The sequence below is a fragment of the Oncorhynchus nerka genome, unplaced genomic scaffold, assembly GCF_034236695.1.
Source record: "Oncorhynchus nerka isolate Pitt River unplaced genomic scaffold, Oner_Uvic_2.0 unplaced_scaffold_2362, whole genome shotgun sequence".
Classification (NCBI taxonomy): domain Eukaryota; kingdom Metazoa; phylum Chordata; class Actinopteri; order Salmoniformes; family Salmonidae; genus Oncorhynchus; species Oncorhynchus nerka.
The window spans coordinates 22501-31109 of record NW_027038933.1 but is presented as its reverse complement, the minus strand read 5'-3'; the positions used below and the strand labels follow the sequence as shown (position 1 = coordinate 31109).

At 47.8% G+C, this 8609-nt stretch overlaps 1 pseudogene; it reads right to left on the bottom strand.

The window, feature by feature from the left end:
• Positions 1–227: 227 nt before the first annotated feature.
• The window catches only part of LOC135567213 (protein Dok-7-like), a 20176-nt pseudogene continuing 11794 nt past the window's right edge, over positions 228–8609 (bottom strand).

Here is an 8609-nt window from a genome sequence, read left to right as displayed (position 1 = left end):
AAAGTCAGACATGGAGCCCAAATGAAGCCTAGGAATCCATTAGTACTAATAACTAGGTGTCCAGAGTTGTATTACCTGGGTTCCTCCACACACTGGACAGCCAGGTAACAGCAGAGGTCTGGGTGTGAGCCGAGCGGACATGATGCTGCACCGATCACCACTGTCCAGGGGGCGCTCTCTCACTGCTCCAGGACAGGTGCCTCTCTCACGGGGCCTGCCTCGGGTCTCTACCCACTGGAGAGAGGCCTCAGTGGGGTTGGAAGGAAGGGAAGGACACTCATGCCCCTGGATCTGTCCTGATCTCCATCCCCACCGAGCTGCCTGGCCCTGCCCAGCTGGATGCTCCTCCCCTGGGGTGGAGGATCCTTGAAGGCCAGGGTGTGCAGGAGGTTCCTGGGGCTGTCATACTGTAGTCTGAGAAGGCTGGGTGCCTGGTACTCCTCACTCTGACACCAGGGGGCGCCAGAGCTACAACCACTAGTCCTGGAGGAGGAGGAGCAAGACGGGGAGGCAGGAGCCGGGAGTAGGGGGAGAGAGGGCCGGGGCTCAGGGGTCCTTAAGGACAGAGGAGGAGGTGGAGGAGGTAGACTGGGTGGAGGAGGAGGAGGTAGAGAGGGAGGAGGGGGAGATAGAGAGAGGAGGCAGAGAGAGAAGAGGGGAGGTAGACTAAGGACAGACCCAAACTCCTCCCCTCCTCCTTGACTGGCTGTGTCCAGGCTGCCCGTACAGGAAGAGAAGCTCCCCAGAGTAAGACGATTGGCTGCTGGCCGTGGCGACGCCTATCCCGCTGTCCAACGAGCTTTGGCGCCCGCTGTCGTGGAGACTGTGAAGGTGGGAAGGCGGTTTGAAAGGAGTGCGGTTCATGACAGCGTTATAGAGATCCTCGTCCAGATTGGTCGAGGACCTCGCAGTGGGAGGGGCCGACAGGGTCTCGGTTGAGGAAGTGGGGCGTGTTGGCCCTGGCCATAAAGGGAAGTGGCTTCCGTAGCTGGCGTCTGATTGGCTGGAGGAGGAGGAAGAGATACTGCTGCGGTCGTCCCCGGCAATGGAGGTGCTGTAACTGGAGGTGGAGGCTGGGGAAGATATTGATTAGCTGACTGATTGATTGATTGATCAAAGGTCAATTGAGTAAAGGTCAAATGATTTAAGATTTAAGTGAATTGATTGATTGATTGATAAAACGGTGAACTACGCCGTTTATTGATGGTTCAAATACAGTCAGGAGATGAACTGAAAACTGGGATTATTGATTGGTGGATTGCGGTATTGATTGATTACCTGTACTGCTCTGTCTACTGCGGTGAGACAGCATGCTGAGTCTTCTCTCTAGATCCGATGTTTCATGGTTGATCCTCTCTGAGGAGGAGGACCGGCTAGCACTGGGATCTACACACACACACACACACACACACACACACACACACACACACACACACACACACACACACACACACACACACACACACAACAGAGTAATATATCCACAGCTTTATCTACTGGGTCTATAATGAACACAGGTACTGAAACCATGGGCTCTATAACGAACACAGGTACTGAAACCACGGGCTCTATAACGACAACAGGTACTGAAACCACGGGCTCTATAACGAACACAGGTACTGAATCCATAGGCTCTATAATGAACACAGGTACTGAAACCATGGGCTCTATAACGAACACAGGTACTGAAACCATGGGCTCTATAACGAACACAGGTACTGAAACCACGGTCTCTATAACGAACACAGGTACTGAAACCATGGTCTCTATAATGAACACAGGTACTGAATCCATGGGCTCTATTGTGAACACAGGTACTGAAACCATGGGCTCTATAATGAACACAGGTACTGAAACCATGGGCTCTATAACGAACACAGGTACTGAAACCATGGGCTCTATAACGAACACAGGTACTGAAACCATGGTCTCTATAACGAACACAGGTACTGAAACCATGGGCTCTGTTGTGAACACAGGTACTGAAATCACGGGCTCTATAATGAACACAGGTACTGAAACAATGGTCTCAATGAACACAGGTACTGAAACCACGGGCTCTATAACGAACACAGGTACTGAAACCATGGGCTCTATAACGAACACAGGTACTGAAACCACGGCTCTATAACGACAACAGGTACTGAAACCACGGGCTCTATAATGAACACAGGTACTGAATCCATAGGCTCTATAATGAACACAGGTACTGAAACCACTGGCTCTATAAACGAACAGGCACTGAAACAATGGGCTCTATAACAAACACAGGTACTGAAACCATGGGCTGAGAACACAGGCTGAGTTAGCTACCAAAGTAATGGGGGAGGCAGGCTGAGTTAACTACCAACGTGATGGGGAGGCAGGCTGAGTTAACTACCAAAGTGATGGGGAGGCAGGCTGAGTTAGCTACCAAAGTGAGGGGGAGGCAGGCTGAGTTAACTACCAAAGTGATGGGGAGGCAGGCTGAGTTAACTACCAAAGTGATGGGGAGGGAGGCTGAGTTAACTACCAAAGTGAGGGGGAGGGAGGCTGAGTTAACTACCAGAGTGAGGGGGAGGCAGGCTGAGTTAACTACCAAAGTGATGGGGAGGCAGGCTGAGTTAACTACCAAAGTGAGGGGGAGGCAGGCTGAGTTAACTACCAAAGTGATGGGGAAGCAGGGTGAGTTAACTACCAAAGTGATGGGGAAGCAGGCTGAGTTAACTACCAAAGTGATGGGGAGGCAGGCTGAGTTAACTACCAAAGTGAGGGGGGGGGCAGGCTGAGTTAACTACCAAAGTGATGGGGAGGCAGGCTGAGTTAACTACCAGAGTGAGGGGGAGGGAGGCTGAGTTAACTACCAAAGTGAGGGGGGGCAGGCTGAGTTAACTACCAAAGTGATGGGGAGGCAGGCTGAGTTAACTACCAAAGTGAGGGGGGCAGGCTGAGTTAACTACCAAAGTGATGGGGAGGCAGGCTGAGTTAACTACCAGAGTGAGGGGAGGGAGGCTGAGTTAACTACCAAAGTGAGGGGGGAGGCTGAGTTAACTACCAAAAAGTGATGGGGAGGCAGGCTGAGTTAACTACCAAAGTGAGGGGGAGGGAGGCTGAGTTAACTACCAAAGTGAGGGGAGGCAGGCTGAGTTAACTACCAAAGTGATGGGAGGCAGGCTGAGTTAACTACCAAAGTGAGGGGAGGCAGGCTGAGTTAACTACCAAAGTGATGGGGGGAGGCAGGCTGAGTTAACTACCAGAGTGAGGGGGAGGGAGGCTGAGTTAACACCAAAGGATGGGGAGGCAGGCTGAGTTAACTGGCTAAGGCTGAGTTAACTACCAAAGTGAGGGGGAGGCAGGCTCACCTTCACAGGGAAGGGAGGTGTGTGTCCGTGGAAAACCCTGCCAAAGGCTGGGACATTTACAAGGAGAGATGTACATGACAGCTGTGTGTGTGTGTGTGTGTGTGTGTGTGTGTGTGTGTGTGTGTGTGTGTGTGTGTGTGTGTGTGTGTGTGTGTGTGTGTGTGTGTGTGTGACAGCACATTTACAGGAGGTGTATATGAATGTATGTCTGCCTGTCTGTGAGTGAGTGAGTGAGTGAGTATGTGTAAGAGTGAGTGTGAGTATGTGTAAGAGTGTGTGTGTGTGTGTGTGTGTGTGTGTGTGTGTGTGTGTGTATGTGTGTGTGTGTGTGTGTTATGTGTGTGTGTGTGTACACTATGTCCTGTGTGTATGTGTGAGAATGCAAGATGGGGTGGAGGGAGTGTCAAGTATCTACCCTCTGTCACTAGCTTAGCATGACAGCTAGCTAATGGCTAATGCTAACCGCTAAGCCCCTACAGCAGTTTTAGTCACTATGCTGAATGAGGTGTCGACTAACACTGGCTAGCGCTGGCTAGCGCTAAACTATGCTAGGCTAATTATAGCACTGTTAAAGCACTGAATGTCTCAGGTTAAAACAGGCTGCAGGCCTGACAGAGGCAGATATGTATACACACTGTGGACGTTACCTTGTACTGGAAAGTTATTTTGAAAGAAAACCTGTTTTAGTAAATGTTCACAAGTAAAGGAATCCCTCTGCCTCTGGTCTGTTCATGCTGTGCCTCCTGTTGGGGGGGGGGTTTGGAATGAGCTGATCCGTTCACAAAAGGGTTAAGCAGTAATGTTGTTGTTTTGTCTTCATGGTGCCGTGTGTGTGTGCCTATATGCAGTTATTCTTCCCTCTACAGTTACTCAACATGTGAGGCCTTCTCAGAAATGGCTGTGAACACACACACACCCCTTAATCCACACAGTGACCCCAAAGGGCTTTGAGCATGTGATGCCACCTCCATGCTGGCGCCTCGACACACACACACACACACACACACACACACACACACACACACACACACACACACACACACACACACACACACACACACACACACACACACACACACACACACACACACACTAAAACACACACACTAAAACACCCAGTAAACCTTAGAGACACAAGTCACATTCCTTTGGTAGGAAAATAAGTGAGAGAGAGAGAGAGAAAGAGCCTGCCTTCTATAGTGTGTGTGTGTGTATATATACCTGGTAGGTTAGGTCTGAGGCCACTAGGTGTTCTACTAGGAGAGATGCCTCTGACTATACAGTCAAACAGGAAACTGATCTGCTCTCCTTCTGAACAGGACAGGAAGAACACACCAGCCCCTAGACACAGAGAGAGAGAGAGACAGAGAGAAAGAGAGACAGAGAGAGACAGAGAGGGAGAGAGAGACAGAGAGACAGAGAGAGACAGAGAAAGAGAGAGAGAGACAGAGAGGGAGAGAGAGAGACAGAGAGGGAGAGAGAGAGACAGAGAGGGAGAGAGAGACAGAGAGGGAGAGAGAGACAGAGAGGGAGAGAGCGACAGAGAGAGAGAGAGACAGAGAGGGAGAGAGAGACAGAGAGGGAGAGAGCGACAGAGAGAGAGCGACAGAGAGAGAGAGACAGAGAGAAAGAGAGACAGAGAGAGAGAGACAGAGAGAGAGAGCGACAGAGAGAGAGCGACAGAGAGAGAGACAGAGAGAAAGAGAGACAGAGAGGGAGAGAGCGACAGAGAGAGAGCGACAGAGAGAGAGAGACAGAGAGAGAGACAGAGAGAGAGAGAGGGGGAAGATGAGGGAGAGAGGATAGAAGAACATACAAACTATTACAAATTGACAACAAATGTTCCAAGATATTTTTAAAGGAGGCTGGTAGAAATGAAATTGATTGAAGAGATATTTCCCCTGTCTAAATGAGGCCAGCTAGTTTAACCATTAAGAGGCTCAGAGTGAAGAATTTCTGCCCTTGAATGAAACACAGACATGTTTTGTACGGTTGTACTGTAGACAAAGCCCTTGGTTACGTCAACAATCTTTCAACGATTCAACGGGTTCCTGTCGTTGTATCAGAACAGTTCCAGACGAAAAACACAACGTGAGGAAAACCTCAGCCAGAAGATCATTCAGTAGACGTGTCCTATAACCTCAGCCATTCAGTAGACGTGTCCTATAACCTCAGATCATTCAGTAGATTTGTCCTATAACCTCAGCCATTCAGTAGACGTGTCCTATAACCTCAGCCATTCAGTAGATTGTCCTATAACCTCAGATCATTCAGTAGACGTGTCCTATAACCTCAGCCATTCAGTAGACGTGTCCTATAACCTCAGCCAGGAGATCATTCAGTAGACGTGTCCTATAACCTCAGATCATTCAGTAGACGTGTCCTATAACCTCAGATCATTCAGTAGACGTGTCCTATAACCTCAGATCATTCAGTAGACGTGTCCTATAACCTCAGATCATTCAGTAGACGTGTCCTATAACCCCAGCCAGAAGATCATTCAGTAGACGTGTCCTATAACCTCAGCCATTCAGTAGACGTGTCTCATAACCTCAGCCAGAAGGTCATTCAGTAGACGTGTCCTATAACCTCAGATCATTCAGTAGACGTGTCCTATAACCTCAGCCAGAAGGTCATTCAGTGACGTGTCCTATAACCTCAGATCATTCAGTAGACGTGTCCTATAACCTCAGCCAGAAGATCATTCAGTAGACGTGTCCTATAACCTCAGATCATTCAGTAGAGATGTCCTATAACCTCAGCCATTCAGTAGACGTGTCCTATAACCTCAGATCATTCAGTAGACGTGTCCTATAACCTCAGCCATTCAGTAGACGTGTCCTATAACCTCAGCCATTCAGTAGACGTGTCCTATAACCTCAGCCAGAAGATCATTCAGTAGACGTGTCCTATAACCTCAGCCAGAAGGTCATTCAGTAGACGTGTCCTATAACCTCAGTAGATGTGTCCTATAACCTCAGCCAGAAGATCATTCAGTAGACGTGTCCTATAACCTCAGCCATTCAGTAGACGTGTCCTATAACCTCAGCCATTCAGTAGACGTGTCCTATAACCTCAGATCATTCAGTAGACGTGTCTTATAACCTCAGTAGACGTGTCCTATAACCTCAGCCAGAAGATCATTCAGTAGACGTGTCCTATAACCTCAGTAGACGTGTCCTATAACCTCAGCCAGAAGATCATTCAGTAGACGTGTCCTATAACCTCAGCCATTCAGTAGACGTGTCCTATAACCTCAGCCATTCAGTAGACGTGTCCTATAACCTCAGATCATTCAGTAGACGTGTCCTATAACCTCAGCCAGAAGGTCATTCAGTAGACGTGTCCTATAACCTCAGCCATTCAGTAGACGTGTCCTATAACCTCAGCCATTCAGTAGACGTGTCCTATAACCTCAGCCATTCAGTAGACGTGTCCTATAACCTCAGTAGACGTGTCCTATAACCTCAGCCAGAAGATCATTCAGTAGACGTGTCCTATAACCTCAGCCATTCAGTAGACGTGTCCTATAACCTCAGCCATTCAGTAGACGTGTCCTATAACCTCAGATCATTCAATAGACGTGTCCTATAACTTCAGATCATTCAGTAGACGTGTCCTATAACCTCAGCCATTCAGTAGACGTGTCCTATAACCTCAGCCATTCAGTAGACGTGTCCTATAACCTCAGCCATTCAGTAGACGTGTCCTATAACCTCAGCCATTCAGTAGACGTGTCCTATAACCTCAGCCATTCAGTAGACGTGTCCTATAACCTCAGCCATTCAGTAGACGTGTCCTATAACCTCAGCCATTCAGTAGACGTGTCCTATAACCTCAGCCATTCAGTAGACGTGTCCTATAACCTCAGCCATTCAGTAGACGTGTCCTATAACCTCAGCCATTCAGTAGACGTGTCCTATAACCTCAGCCATTCAGTAGACGTGTCCTATAACCTCAGCCAGAAGATCATTCAGTAGACGTGTCCTATAACCTCAGCCATTCAGTAGACGTGTCCTATAACCTCAGCCATTCAGTAGACGTGTCCTATAACCTCAGCCAGAAGATCATTCAGTAGACGTGTCCTATAACCTCAGATCATTCAGTAGACGTGTCCTATAACCTCAGATCATTCAGTAGACGTGTCCTATAACCTCAGATCACTCAGTAGACGTGTCCTATAACCTCAGATCATTCAGTAGACGTGTCCTATAACCTCAGCCAGAAGATCATTCAGTAGACGTGTCCTATAACCTCAGCCAGAAGGTCATTCAGTAGACGTGTCCTATAACCTCAGATCATTCAGTAGACGTGTCCTATAACCTCAGCCAGAAGATCATTCAGTAGACGTGTCCTATAACCTCAGATCATTCAGTAGACGTGTCCTATAACCTCAGATCATTCAGTAGACGTGTCCTATAACCTCAGATCATTCAGTAGACGTGTCCTAGTCAGCCAGAAGATCATTCAGTAGACGTGTCCTATAACCTCAGATCATTCAGTAGACGTGTCCTATAACCTCAGATCATTCAGTAGACGTGTCCTATAACCTCAGATCATTCAGTAGACGTGTCCTATAACCTCAGATCATTCAGTAGACGTGTCCTATAACCTCAGATCATTCAGCAGACGTGTCCTATAACCTCAGATCATTCAGTAGACGTGTCCTATAACCTCAGCCAGAAGATCATTCAGTAGACGTGTCCTATAACCTCAGCCATTCAGTAGACGTGTCCTATAACCTCAGATCATTCAGTAGACGTGTCCTATAACCTCAGATCATTCAGTAGACGTGTCCTATAACCTCAGCCATTCAGTAGACGTGTCCTATAACCTCAGCCAGAAGATCATTCAGTAGACGTGTCCTATAACCTCAGATCATTCAGTAGACGTGTCCTATAACCTCAGCCATTCAGTAGACGTGTCCTATAACCTCAGTAGATGTGTCCTATAACCTCAGCCAGAAGATCATTCAGTAGACGTGTCCTATAACCTCAGCCAGAAGATCATTCAGTAGACGTGTCCTATAACCTCAGCCAGAAGATCATTCAGTAGACGTGTCCTATAACCTCAGCCATTCAGTAGATCATATGGTAACTATAGAGACGTCATTCAGTATGGTAACTATAGAGACGTCATTCAGTATGGTAACTATAGAGAAGATCATTCAGTATGGTAACTATAGAGAAGATCATTCAGTATGGTAACTATAGAGAAGATCATTCAGTATGGTAACTATAGAGAAGATCATTCAGTATGGTAACTATA